Below are 15,764 nucleotides of genomic sequence, written 5' to 3' on the forward strand. Positions count from 1 at the left end.
TATTAATCATAACTGATATTTCTACACGTCTCTGGGGAAAAGATACTTGAACATCTTTAACCACCAATCCCTTTCTCCTGCAATGGTTACAGTCAGGAATTTCATTAACAAAGAAGTTTTTTGGGAGCTTTTTTAATTGACTGGGTGGGGTTTTTTGTTGTTATTTTTAAAACAGAGTTATAAAGTAATGCAAAACTAGCTTTAGCCCCTATAGCTGATTATACTTGTGGGGGAAGGAAGAGGAACAAACAAAGGCTAAGATAAACTATACTATAGAAACTACTTTTGTTGATGTAAGTTGTGGGCAAACAGTCTGTTTCACCAGCTTAAATATAACACAGAAACAGGCTTGCAACTACAGTCTTGACTTCAAGTATTTTCTGGGAATTAGAAAGTTCAATTATTTGGTTGACAGTGGCATTTACATTTATCAGGGTAATACCACCCCAGTATTAAAACCTGACAAATTCAAGAGTTGGGAGCAGAAGAGGGAAAACATTCTAATATCTGTGTAGCTCTGGAAAATTTACTTAATCATACAGAAATCAAACAATCCTAAGAATCAATATAAAAATCAGAGTAATCTGAAGAAAAGGTTATTACAAGAAGCCCAGAAGAAGATCCAGCTAAAATAGTATACGCAACTATCAAAGGTAAAATAATTTCAGAAGAATGAAAACTTAGCTGACAATAGTCTCCCAACTCACGTAACACAGCTGAAAAGTTCTTTAAATAGAAGTCTATACTGCCATTTTCCCAACAAATAGTCAGTGATGACCTTGTTTTTACAAAACATAGTTTCCTACTTTCTATTTGTAGAAGATTTGATGTGTTGATTTACATTCAGTACCCACAAACATTTAGAACACTCAATGCAGACTAATTTAAATCATCACTCAAATTTAAACATGAGGTTCTCTAAAATCACAAAATTAATCCCCTTTGAGAATTTGTGAAACTCCACTTCTCTCAATCTATGTTATTCTAACCTTAGCTTAACCAACTGAATTATAAATGCCCCAATCAAATCTGGCAAACTACAAAACCCCAACCAAACCCAAACAAAATCCCAACAATCACTCTCCTTACAATAGTTAATGCAAAGTGATATTTAAGTGTAGGTACCCTACCAAAGCTTAGTTATCCAGAAGTCAAATTAAGCAAAAAGTTAACACTTCACAACACAAAGAGACAAAAAGTTTAAGCCATTTTACATGAGATGCTTCTGACTTCAAAGACCATGCAGTGACTGAAAGACAGTAAGCAAGAGACTGCAAGAGAGGACTGCCTCTTGCATTTTGAATCTCCTGCTAGATTTTGAGCTATCTGAATGTAGTTCAAAGACATTACAGTTCTTCCTTTGTCTATGCTTCACAGTAAATGCCACATGCACAGTTCCCAAAGCTGTGGTAGGGCTTTCATATGGAACTTTCATATGGAATCTCTCATTCTTCTACTATGAGAAAGTTTTGCTTTTTGACAACACCCCATATGGGACAGCAAAGCACTTCAAGGAAAGTGTGACAGCACAGGAAATGCACACAGTTGATAATGCCTCAGACTGTGAAGCTGTTTCAGTCCAAACAAGATTACAAATAGATGAATGCAACATTAGTAGAAATATCAAAGCAGGGAAAAAAGCAAGTAACTTCAATAGGGAAAAAAAAACACAACACACCAAACCAAACAATTTGTGGTTTTACCTTCAATTAAGTTAAAAAATTGACTGAATTATTATTTAAAAAATCTGTATTACTTAAATGTAAAAAACCAAAAAGCCATCAGAGGGCAAAATATTCTAGGTAGACTGGGATATGGACTAATGAAACATTGGTCAAAAAGCTTGCTTGCCTTCTCCATCACTAAAACAGGTAAGAATGTAAACGTGCACAATAGGCACACAAAGATGGAAAGATACCTACAGAAAAGCAAGGTGAAACAAACACAACTTAAGAGCTGCTTACTTTTAGTGTACAGTATCCAGCAGGCAAATATGTAACAACACACAAGTGAGAGCATCTTAAAAGTACTAAACTGAAGCATCAGTTTAAAAGATGGGAGAAACAATTCACCTTCTTTCTGTATCATTTCTCTATCAGTTTAAGCTACAGATCAACATAAAACTTGCTCTAACACCTGGACATTTTAAGTCACACTTCAGCCTATTCATCTTGACCATACAAACTAGCTCTTCACTTCCTGCCTTTACGTATCTTAAATGTTACAGGTTCTCTCAAACAGGAAAAACCTAACGTACAAAATGACACAATCATCTCTCCATTTTGCTCCAGACTACCACTGGCACAGTACATAATCTTGGCATCATCTTTGATGTTGAACACTTGTCTTTTCATTATGTTGTCAGCAAAATCTCTTCAATCCATTACCTGTTCAAGAACTGCCAGAAAGCCAAATAACTACAGAAAAGTGGGATCTGCTACAGGTATATACGACATAGCACACATATGGGCTTCCAAAGAAGAGCAACCAGTTTATTCCAATCAATCTTCAGGTATTCACTGTACTTCATGTCCCTTTCCTGATTTACTGCATGACACTGAAATCATTCTATGCAATTGTACTCTTCCCTATAAACATAAACACCTGCAAAAAGTTTACTCCACAGTACATACACTTACATCCTTACAAAATAAAATATAATGCAGATCCTCAAGCAGATTCCACTCTAGAATCTAATCCTTATTTATAGATCTTCAAACAAGATTTAGGTTGGCTAAACTGTACTTCATTTAACACAAAATATAAAAGTATCTTAGAAGCTCTGCTGTATAAAAAAGTCAATGAACACATTAAGGGCTTAATTTCAGAAAGTCAGAACTACATCACCAGATAAAATAAACTATACAAAACAGTATCAAGCTGTTTAAAAAATAAAACAAACTACTAAAAAGATCTATATTTTCTACGGTTGGGGGGCTTCTTCCATAAAAAGCATTAAACAATTTTCTGGGGGTTACAAAAAGCAGTAAATAGAGAGTAGTTTTTCCAATATATAGATTGCTATTGTAAAACAAGAAGTCTGATGATATCTATGAATATTTAAATCTCTGCTCCCATTAAGGACACTTTTAGCTAAAAGCAGTTATCTTGCACAACATTTCTAATAGGTAAGGCAGCACATTACTAGTCAAGCCATGTTGTTACTGTAGCAACAATGATTTCTAATAGCCATTTTCTTTGTACCTTTAACACTGTTCCAAAGCAAACGGTCCTTACTGCAATTTCTGTTCAAACTCAAAAGCACCAAACTGCTTGGCAGTTTTCTCTGGCTGCTTACTTCAGATACTTCCCTCTAGACTATCTTCTTCAGTTTAGCGTCCTTACCTAACAGTATTCTCTGATGTTGGACTCGATACAATTTCCATTTACACCAATCAAAACACAACAGCACGGCAGTCCACGTTTTGGTTTTGGTTTGTATTTATTTTGAACCACCTATTTTTAGGACCTTAAACAGCCTGCAGGACACTGGAAGAAGAGAGATGCAACTCATTATTTTAACTTGCAGTCTCTATGAACATAGCCCAAAGTTTGGGCCATTACACTGACAGCAACCACAGAGAACCTCCTCTCAGATTACAGATTAAAGTATCAAAGCAAGTGCTATAAGCAAGAGCACTCTCAGTAGAATTTCTGTATTTAGAAAATCATTTTAAGACAAAACTAGCATACACATTCACTTCCAACTCCTCCTCTACATTTTTGCAGTCTTAAAAATTACTCCTGAAACACTTGCCTGGCTTTTTTAAGACTGAAATGCAGTTGTTGTTTTTTTAAACTTGAACCTAAAATCCTACACCTCAAAATTGGTGATAAATGACATTATTTCCACTTCTTTAAAAAAAAATACAAAAAAATTAAAAACTCACTTTCTTGTATAATGATAGCTTGAAAGAAAGCAATGGTGGGAAGGCATTAACAAGAAAGTAAAATACATGACCATTTGTAACAGCGAAGGGTGGAAATACTGAAGAAGTATTAGTGTGTCAGTACTCCCTGCAAAACAGGATCCTAAGTCCAAATTCAGTTCCTCACAAGTTCATTCCATTTGAATAGGTAGCTGTGCTGGGATCATGAGCTCTAAGCCTGCTGTTGTCTGTCTAGACAGCATTTCTGACATTTCCTGTACACCATGGCAAGAAAGGCAATATCCTGCTCATAGCCTCAGAGGACAGGTATTTGCTGTACATAAAATGTAAAAACAATTTCCAAGAGAACTCACGCTCACTTAGAATTCCGTATGTACTTGTAAACCTCTGCTTATAAACTACTAATAAATATCTTATAACTGAGGCCTTTAAGCTTAAAGTGAAGGTAGGTATATGCAGAACTCTGAACTGGTATGGCTGAGACATTTTACTCTGATATCCCCACAACAGAAACCTCCAGCAGAGGACAGATTAGACACTCCAGAGTATCAGAATCTTTAAGCATCACTTCAAACTCCCAAAGAGCATGCTTGCTTACCAGAGGACAAAGCTGTCGCTGCAGCAAATGCTCCAGTATGAAGAAAACAACCACATAAAATAATCACCTAAACCCAAACTCTAGTACTGGCATTCTTCCTGCAATAATTTTGTCCAAATAAAATATAGATAAATGTCATACAATAGGATTCAACTACAACTTCTCAGATTTGAAGTGAAGCTATAAAATACTTTGCTTTCTAATTGGTTATCTATACACTCTTTTACTTATGATATATGAAAGATGATTTAGGGGAGTCATATACATAAATAGTAATGAAAAATTTGTCCATTTTGAAGGAGACTGCTTTTTTTACAACAGATTGGTTTTGATGAAGGAGTCAAGTTAGAATATGATGCCAACATTATCACCTTAACAGTTGTTGAACATGGTTTTTTAAATAAGTAAAACTCCATTTCCTCACTGAGCTATTCAGTGTTCATTCTTGATTTGGTGGCATTTTAAGCTTCCAACACTGTCCATCACCTACATAAACGGGAAAAAAGTATTTCCTGCTTTTTCACATCTTCATGCTAGATAGCTGTTAGGTCTTTTTATTATTGTTGTTTAAATAGGAATGACCCCCATTTTACAACCCACATTACACTACCACACCTGGCAAACAAACTAGGGCAAATGCTTCCATGCACCTCTTTGAAAAGTACTTCAAGATCACTAGTTACAATTTGAACATACCATTGAACCAGCCACTCATCACCAGAACCACGGATCATATCTGATACAGAATCACAGAATATATATGATTGGAAAAGACCTTTAAGATGATCAAGTTCAACCATCATTCAACTCTACCAGGGCCACTACTACACCGTATCCTTGAGCACCATAACTAGAGAGCTTTTAAATACATGCAGGAATGGCAATTCCATCACTTCCCTGGTATAGAAGCTGTTCCCAGCTAACCTAAACTTCCCTGGTGTAACTTGATGCCATTTTCTCTCATCCTATCAGTTGTGACTTCCAAGACTGACACCCACCTCTCTACAACCTCCTTTCAGGTTAATTGTAGAGTGATAAGATCTACTTTTCTCCAGACTAAAGAAGCCCAGCTCCCTCAGACAATCCTCCTAAGATTTCTTCTCCAGACTCTTTGCCAGCTTCATTGCGCTTCCCTGGAGCTGCTCCAGCACCTCAATGTCTTTCTTGTAGTGAGGGCCCCAAAACTGAACACACTGCACAAAGCACGGCCTCACCAGTGCTGAGTATAGGGCAACAATCACTTCCCTGCTCCTGCTTGTCATACTTGTCCTCATGCATGTTGTCCTTCTTGGCCACTTGAGAACACTCATGGCTCATATTCAGATAGATGCCAATCAAAACCCCCAAGCCCCTTTCTTCTGAGCAGCTTTCCAGCCACTCTGCCCCAACCCTGTAGCACTTCATGATGTTGTGACCCAAGTGCAGGACTCAGTGCTTGGCCTTGTTGAAGCCTGAGCCCATCCATCCAGCCTGTCCAGGTCCCTTCCTACCATCCAGCAGGTCAACACTCCTACCTAACTTGGTGTCTGCAAACTTACTGAGTGTGCTTTCAATCTCTTCATTAAGATAATTGGTAAAGATATTAAACAGGAGCAGCCTCAGCACTGAACCCTGGGGAGTACCACCTGTGACCAGCTGCCAACTGGATTTAACTCCATTCACCACCATTCTCTGGGGCTGGCCATCCAGCCAGTGTTTGATCCAGCAGAGCATACACACATCCAGGCCTAGGGAAGTCAGTTTTCCCATGAGGAAGCTGTGGGCAAGAGTACCAAAAGCTTTACTAAGTCCAGGTAAACAACATACACAGGATTTCCTTCATCCACCAAGTGGGTCATCTTGTCATAGAAGCAGATAAAATTTGTAATGCAGGACTTGCCCTTCGTGAACCCATGCTGACTGGGCCTATATTGCCTGACTGCCCTGTAAATGGCACTCAACTGTATTTTTTCCCATGATCTTCCCTGTCTCCAAGGTCAGACTGATGGGTCTGTCTGTAGTTATCCAGATCCTCCTTCCAGCCCTTCTTGTAGATGGACATAATTTTTGCTAATTTCCAGTTTGCTGGGACCTCCCCTGCTAGCCAGGACTGATGATAAGTTGTAAAGAGTGGCTTGGTAAGCACATCTACCAACTCCTTCAGCACTCTTGGGTGTAACCTATCTAGCCTCATAGTCTTATGCCTAGGTGGTTCAGCAGGTCACTCAACATTTCCTCTTGGATTATGGAGCTGCTCTTCTGTTTCCCATCCCTGTCTGGCTACTCAGCAAAACACTAGTCCTGCTATTAAAGACTGAAGCAAAGAAGGCATTAAGTATCTCAACTTTTTTCTCACTCTTAGTCACTGCATTTTTCCCTGCATACAATACAAGATGAAGTCTCTTCCTAGTCCTGCTTTTGTTGTAAATATATACAACACCCATGTCTCATTAGCAAGCTCCTATTTATGGTCCCTGTGTTCAGACTGTGTACAGTAGTTGTACTACTAGCACAATCACTACACAGGACTGTTTACTACATTAAAATTTCCAAGTGTTTTGTAAAGTTACAAAGCCTCTGCTCAAAAACTGTTATATGAAAAGCATTTTGCCATCAAGCAGACATTTTCAAGATCTACTCAAGTTATGCAACCTGTGTTCCACACTATTTACTTGTACAGATTCTCCATGTCAGATTGCAAGATGATGTAATAGTCCTAGGCAGATTTCGCTTCAAGGTTAGGGCTTCTCTCTTCAAACACGAACCCTTTCAATGCTTGTGAACTTTGTTCCACTGTTCATTTCCTTTTGCTTAGCCATCAATGGGGCAAAAACTTTCTTTAACTGTTTGACTTATTTATTCCAAACACATGACAGCCAATAGACAAATTCAGTCCTTCCAACTTGTATCTTTTTAGTAGTATCTCGGATTTCAGCTGTAAGCATGCAACATGTCATGCGAAGACATACTTCTGTTCATTTACATACACAATGCTAAGTAGACAAGTTTTTACTGCTTTGTCACAGCTACAAATATCTATCTTCTGGCCTAGTTTCCACCAGCTAGCGACAACAATGCACAACCAAACTGAGGCAGGGCATACAGGGTCTAATATATATTTAAGAGTCACAACATACCTGCCACAGCACAAAAATGAAAATCCATTACACTGTATGGCCACTTCATTGCCATCATTTTGGTCCTATGACACACATTGCTACTCATATGAAATACTGATCAAGTGATAAAAGTGCTGATGCTCTATCTGATGATGAATTACAGCAGTGAATATTCTTGTTCAGGAAAGCATCCCGCTGGTATGCTCCTGAAAAAGTTGTAAGGTTTTCAGAAGACAATGGCAAAAAAGCATGCCAGGGTGGTAATTTTACCTGTGAATCCCACTGGCTGTCCTTAGGCACCTACTCTGGTCAGGACTAAGAAGAAAAAAAACAAACCCCAAAACCCAACACCAAGCCACCACCAAAAAACCCAAACAACCTACCCCTCCTCCCCACTACCCCTCCAATGAAATTATTTTTTTTTTTAAAATCACCATTTGATTTGTCAATTTTCCTGATCAAAATAGATTTTCCAACCAAACTTCCAAAAGTAGCCCAAGAACCAGAAAGGCAAGACACACACTCTAGATGTGTTCCATGTGCCTTACATTGGCCTACAGGGATAGTGCAAGAAAACTGTCTCTTCATAGGCTAAGGTTGTACAAGACCAAGAGAGGCAGTTAGCACAAGCCACTCAGATGACTGTTTCAGAATACAGATACAAACCACAGGCTTTTAACAGGGGCAAAGAAACCTGTATGTTTCCCAGGCCTCCCTTGCACCTTAAAACATATCCCTGAAACAGAACTACTTTCTTCTAGCAAGTAAACAGCTCATGTTATTTGCACTAACAACAAAGTTTCTTAAAGCAAATGAAAGTGAGCACTTAAGATATACTTTGTCTTAAATATCCACAGTTAAAAGAGACTACTAGAATACCTCCTGTAAAGGTTTCATAAATTCACCTATTGACTAGTATGTCTCAAAATCACCCACATCACTGAAGGTCCTGTACCTATTTTTAGTCCCACAGTGTTAACTATTTGCTTGCTGATGGACCCCAGAGCTACTAATATTACCTTTAGCTTATTACTGGAAATTTTGTAAGTTAGATTTTCAAGGCTAGCTCCAGTATTTCATGTGTATTTTTGACTGAAACACTGAAGAAACTATAATCAACACTAAATGCTGTATGTGTTTATGAGTATCTATGAATGTGAGATCTTCTGTTTTAAATTGATTAAAAGAGAAAGAAGAACTTTTCCTTAAGTTCATGGACAACATATAGCAGCATAATTAGAACAATTCTGATAAAAATGTTCAGAACCTACTCTATTCATACTTAATCAACTTCAAGCAGCTTCAGAGAGAACAAGAGCCATGAACTACTCTCCAGAACTCTGTTAAAAGTACAGAAATACCTAAGGTATTTCTAAAAATGTAATTTAAGCAATAATCTGGGTTTATGCTCTGATTCACAAGGCTAGAGAAAATTCAAGAAATAAATAGAAAACAAGAGCAAGTCACAGCACAGAACAAATCAACTTCTCCAAAATTAGACTTCAGAATACCATAACCAAAGCAACTCTTTGAGTGTATTTAAGTCTATCACAAAATTGATGGGAATTTTCAGTATTTAGAGAAAATGAACGTGGTATTTGTGTCTTTAACCTTTTTATGAAATATCGGCACTCATCTACAACATCTGTACTGAAGGCAAGGCTGAAGCAGCAGCAAGGTAGGGTTGGGGCGGGGGGGGTTGGCTTGGGTTGGGTTTGGCTTTTTTTTGTTTTTGTGTGTATCTGTCTTGGTTTTGTTTGTTTGGTGGTTAGGGTTTTTTATTTTTTGGGTTTTTTTGGGATTTTTTTTTTAATTAATAGGATTGTGAAAAGTACTGCTAAGAAAAGGTAACACTAATTTTTTTTTTTTTTATTCTTTCAAAGAAGATGTTGATTAGCATACAGTTTTGGCGTTTATTTATGAATAGTAACATCTCCTTTAAGGTCAAGAAGAAATGCTAAAGAATCTACAGTGACAGAAAACGTGAAGAAAAAGGACAACCTTAAGACTATAAAAAAAAGTGCACTATCTACTGCTGAAAATGGCATTCCAGTTAAGATAAACCTGGTTTTCAGAATGAAATTGAATTCACAGAGAGATCAGTTTGAAAAAAAAATTACCCTGGGACCTAGAATTAGTATTGTGCATTTAGAAAATGACTTTGAGAACATGGAAACCACAATACATGGGACCACTAACTAATATTACCTCCTTTATAGTTACATCATTTGAAAATAATATGTATCAGCATGCTTCAGGATGAGCTTATTAGACAGATCTAAAGCCAAGTTATTTGAAATGCATGAAATAGAACTTAATTTAAAACAGCACCCAACATTCTACATATCAAAATGATCATCCAGCAGAAGCCAAACAAACCCATTTTTCTCTAAATGGCGTAACGGATAAAAGAAAACCCAACTCACCATTAATGCTCTAAATGATATGAAGAAATATTCTCCTGGGATACTAGAGTACTTATTATACAAAAGTATAAACCATTCTCTCTGATTCCCCAATGGACATTGCTGAACTTCTGAAAAGATTACAGAACTTGGATGTCTTCACAATTTTACTATATATCAATGTATTACTCTACAGGTCAATACATTACCCTAAAGACAGCCTTAATTTAGAACTTTTAATCTTGTTTCATAAGACACTACTTACATTGGAAAACAACAGATTATTTTTGTTACTTGTTTCTATATAAATAAACATCTGGATAGACAGACAAACAAACACATAAAGTGCACTCACACCAACTCCTGCAATGACTACAAAAAAGAAAACTCTTCCCATTATGATATTGCAATTTTTTGGTTTGTTTTTGACACAAATACTTGCTGGACTACCTCCTGCACATCATCATCTCTGCTTGCCGCTGCTAAAACTTCACTGGACCTAAAAATGGAAGGCAAATTCCCAAGTTGTTTTTAGTGTCTAAAAGACATTTCTAAAAACGAATTACCAGAGTACCTGTACAGTATTTTTAGAAATATTGTGGCACTTCAGTCATTGAGAAACCTGAATGGTTTCTCCAAAGTTTCATTTCTATTTTTGGTTCTCTCCCTTGTGCAGAAATGTTATGCCTGTTAATGCACATTACTGCTGGTAAAATTGCACCAACAGCAGTCTTACAATCACAATAGAGAGGTAGCTGTGGGGAACACTTTTTTTCTGGACAAGCAGTTGCTCTTCCTCTGCAAGCCTCTCAGACAAAGAAATTAGACCTCTCATTCAACAGCACTTTCAGTCATGTCTACAGAAGTGAGAATCACAGTGAACTTAGCCAGCAAGACCATCCACCTAGAAAGTTTAAGAACAAGGAGCTTGTCATTTACAGGAACATGACATTGTATACTAGTGATGCACATACCTTCAAAACAGAAAAGGAAAGATCTGTGAGAATCTGTGCTAAAATCAGCTCATCAGCAAGTCTACCACTTCTCATCACAGTGTGTGTCACTACCATCCAATACATTCCAAGGCTTTATAAGGACACAGAAAAAGACAACCGCTATTGCAAAGCACTTACAAAAAAAAACCAAGTCAGACAAAACAAACCTTCAGAGGTTTCCCCAAAGCAAAGATGTAGAAAGAATATACAACAGATAGTATCTACAGTCCTCTTAGCTTATGTACCACACAACCAACCTTTCCACCTCAGTTTCATCAATATTTCAGTCCAGTTTGCATACTGGACATGCAAGCTCTACTCCCTCTCATTACATGATTGTTTCAAAGCCTCTGAACTTTTTCATCACAACTTATCTAGGTTAATTCACCATCACATACTCCCCCAACCTTTCTTCCTCCTTTTTCCCCAGAAGAAAACGGACACAACTTTGTTTTGTTTGGTTGGTTTTGGTTTTTGTTTTGTTAACTACCTTAATAGGAAGCACTAACTAGAAGATGAAAAATGGCTTTTTAAGTAACTTCAGAGGTGTAACAGTTGTTTTAGTTTGTACACAACCAGTTATTTTCATTATATGCCACAGGTTCTCTCTTTTTAAGCATTGCTCAAGAATAGAAAAAACTATGGGATTTTACTCTGTGAAGAAACAAAGCATTTGGAACTTTTAAGAAAAAGGCTGCCCTCTGTTGAAATTATAATTTCTAATACCAAGCCAACTTACAGTAACAATGAAAAAAAACTTTCAGAAACTCCCCATCTTGCTCCTCCTCCCCAGTTGTCACAGGGAACACAGAATCTGGTGAAGCCCCCTAAGAATGTCTGTAAGAATACAGTTTCTCTGCCAAAAAATTATCATAAATACTTTAAAAACCTACAACCACTATTTGCTGTGATCCTAACTTTAGGATAGCAATTCTATAAAGATTCTATATTTTCTGACTGGAAAAGAGAAATAGGGAAAATTAGTACTAGTTTCTGAATTCTGTGGCCTACATTTGAAGATGAAGAAAGGTATCAGCCACAAGCATTAAGGGCTTTTTCAAAAAGTAGTCTCAAGAATATTCTAACAACAGCCACTCATGAAGACAAAAAATGACATAATAAAAATTTTAAAAAGGCAAAAAGAATACTCTGTGAAAAGCAGGAAAACAAACAGCAAAAAAATCTATTAAAAAAAAAACAACCACCACCACCCCAACCACCACCACCTATCACCCCACTGACTGCAGTCAGACAAAAACAGATACCCACCATATCCTACCAGCAGCAGTATGAAGCAGCTTCAGAGCTGCCATGCTTTAGCGTACGTAAGTAACAGTTTTCCAAAAACAATCCCCTGACTGCCTGTTGTATGCCTTTACTGGAAAGAAATCTTGGGTGGAAAACCCAATTAAAGAGCCACACTAGGAAAGCACAAGGGATAAAGCACAAGTCATGCTCTCAAATGCACTAAACTGTTATATCGTGGAAACACAGGCAGGAGGAATTCGCTACCAGTTTCAACACTGCAATAATTAGACTTGTTAAGAAACTTCTCATGTGTTTTACTGAAACTAAAACAGGACATGCCAGGTAAAAGCCTGTAAATAAAGGTGAATTATACAAGACATATACTTTGCCCCTTGTTTTGCTTGTGTTCTATCACTTTGTTAGGGGAAGTACTTTTACAAGAGTGCAACAGCTGCTCCAGAAAAACAAGTTACAAAATTATCTCAATCCTTGTCTTCAGCTACAATTGGACAAACCAATACTGCACTGGTAATTCCTTCCATCGTTTCCCAAGATGCATCCTTTCCCCAGCTCTAGCTGCTTTGTGAAGACTATAACAGTGTCAACTACCCATTTAAGGGAAGCAAAAAAATGCAGTAATACAAATCACTGAGTATCACTTTATAAAAAAATCACATTAAAATATCTGAGTGTAGATATCTCAGGCCACAACTTCTACCGTTTTTTATTTTCACTTGGAAAAGAGTAAGGCTGTGCTCCAAACAGTCTCCAAAACTTAGAATCTCTTGTAAGTATGGTAAACATCTAACTTGCAATGTTAAGCATACTGAAAATAGTTACCACATGCTAACAACAGGCCTGAAATATTTCAAAGCCCAGCAATTCCACCTTTATTTTGATTTGTGCAGGAATTTCACATCCTCTGGATTAAGTTTCAAGGAATATTGAAATACTAAATACCCCACTATCCTTCATCTAGTTGCTTGTATGTAAGATTGAGCACTCGGTATCAATCAATAATTGTCAACTAGAGATTCACCATTTTCAGTAGCTGGATTTCGTCACATCTGAAACTGGCAAGTCCCATACCAAGGGTATCAATATAATCCACTTAGCTCAGAAATATTGTCAGTTAATATTTAGAGTAATGAAAGCATACATATACGCTGTTAAGCCACTGTCTTCCCTGCCTTTAACCTCACTGGCAACATACGGGCATTGCTGCAACAGTTCAACAGAACAGCTGCTGCCTACAGTTGAAAGGTGACAGAAATGCAAAATGATTGGATACTCATTTTTATTTGGATTATTTCCTTACTTTTATATTTAAAAAAAGCTCGCTCTCCTTCACCAAGCCAATACCACTTATGAGTAAATACCATAGAATTCAGGGTAAACTTTGTACTAAGATGAAACACTCATTACATGACGCTGCACTGTGTACAAGGTAACATGACCGATCCCATGACTACTGTGCTTTCTTTTTCTTGAGAAAACACACATTAGAAGTCTATGTAGACTCATTATATGATCTTTCTTGACAAATGGCTGATTTGAGCATCAAATTATACTTCACATTATTAGTGTTATGTAGAAACACACTGTATTTGTTTCTGCTTTTTAGGCAGCCAGGGAAGTCAAGAGTGACCGTTTCACATTCTTGCCTACCCAAGACAAGGTCTTCTACAGTTCTGTGACCATGGGCATAACTTTCCTACCATCACTGCTTGTGTGAATGTTTCCTATTAACTGACACAAGTTTTGACTTAAGAGACAACTGTACAGAGGCATAAAAAGTGTATGTGCTATTTATTAAAACAAAACCAACAAAGAAGAAACTAACATAAAACTAAATATGTAAAGGACATTTTTCACGGTACTACAAACTACAGAAAATCCTTTAACTCAGACAACCCAGTAATACCTTTACGTATATCAACCAGAATAATCAACATTCACAATTTCCTTGGGCAAGGTAATATTAAGCGTGCAAAGGATTATAAAAATTCAGCCTAAATCAGTGTAAGTTTGGAGTGCTCAAGAAGTGCTAAACAAACATTTTTAGCAAAGCCAAACTTGTTTAATTTCACCAGGTGTATCTTTACACTGAAGTTGGGTGGACTCTACTTTCATATGAAGGAATTGAGCTTTATAGGCTGGATCAACTTAAACCAGTCTCAAAGTCAATTTAGGCGAGTGCAACACTGTTTGGGTATAACCCCATTTTTTTATGTGATTTTTCCTCCCAATCCCTGAATGCATAATACAGTATAGTCACAATCCAGAACACAGACAGCATGAATTCAATTTGGTTTAAAATAACTGTAACATTAACAGTGTGTTTGATATTAAAAAAATAGAAGTAGTACACCAAGTATTTTAAAGCAGTCCTCTAACACTTGCATCATTTGACTCCTGCAGACAAGTATTTTTTAAAAAAATATAAGAACATGAGGAAAGTGAGTTACTGACCAGCCAAACAAATGCTGACAATCAACAACTGTTCAAAGAGCTTTAATTCAAACCAACTTCAAGTGACAACTGCACAGCTAGTGACATCACCACTCCGTATTTTTTCCAGTTTTAATTTCTCAGATGTTTTGCAAGCTGGTAAGAAACCTGAAATTGCTTGAAACTACTAACTGTGCATGAGCATGTGTGTGTGTGTGTGTTTTATTACTATAGAGAATCTTATTACCTTTTTGGTCCCATTTTTTCCCAAGTGACTTACAAAATCCTGAATCAAAAAGAAGGTATATATGCAGGTAGGTTTTGCTAATACTTTTAAGTATAAGGCCAAACTATTACACAAAATATTCCATTGACAAGCCCGGAATTCAGTGTCCATATTGAAATTCAACCCACCCTGTTAAAGTGGAAGGCATTGCCCACTATTGTTTAACATCCTGTTTATTCGATTGCTGATGCTCCTATTTCAATCAATTGTTGCTGTACTAAATCACCTCTCAAGGATGCTCTATGTGATCAGTGCCTTTTTCTCCTAGTAGCCAGGTTACCTGTTGAGATTTCAAGACATGAGCATTATCATTTAGCTTTCATACACACTTTCCTAAATGTATTCCTTGTAGTGCTACTTAATGCAAATGAGATGTTAGGCCATGAAATATTATAAAAACCTAGAGTAATACACCTTTGCTCTGACTTTGCAACACTGTTTGCTAATGTTTTTTAAAATTAAAGAAACACCATAAAGAATAAGCAAAAGTAAAAAACTTACCTATAAAAAGACAAGTTTCTTTGGTGACTTTAACAACTCCCCCCCTTCGCCCTACGAAATTCCTGTTATGTGGCTAACTTTTTCATTGAAAAAAAATCAGTTTCAATGAATGCTAGACATCAGAAATGTCTATTGCAATTCTTGTGTATCTTGCACATCCCTCTACAGTTACATCAGGTTTGCAACATCAGTTTTTTGTAAGTGTAATAGCACATCACTGCTCCTCCATGCACTCTACTTAAAGCCTTCTCCAATAAGAAAATTGTTGCATTTTCTGTGAATCTACACGACC

At 37.1% G+C, this 15,764-nt stretch overlaps 1 protein-coding gene across 13 annotated transcripts in view; it reads right to left on the reverse strand.

Moving 5' to 3' along the window:
* ZNF644 (zinc finger protein 644) overlaps positions 1 to 15,764 on the reverse strand; it is an 82,238-nt gene that overhangs the window by 35,726 nt on the left and 30,748 nt on the right. For 2 of the 13 annotated variants that reach the window (XM_068141233.1, XM_068141237.1), the window contains exon 2: positions 15,100 to 15,251. The exons of the other annotated variants lie outside the window; for them this stretch is intronic. The gene's annotated coding sequence lies outside the window, so the exon portion shown is untranslated. The remainder of the gene's footprint in view (positions 1 to 15,099; positions 15,252 to 15,764) is intronic. 13 annotated transcript variants of the gene reach the window in all.

Source organism: Melanerpes formicivorus, unplaced genomic scaffold, assembly GCF_026170545.1.
Source record: "Melanerpes formicivorus ecotype bairdi unplaced genomic scaffold, bMelFor1.0.p_v2 SCAF_7, whole genome shotgun sequence".
Lineage (NCBI taxonomy): Eukaryota > Metazoa > Chordata > Aves > Piciformes > Picidae > Melanerpes > Melanerpes formicivorus.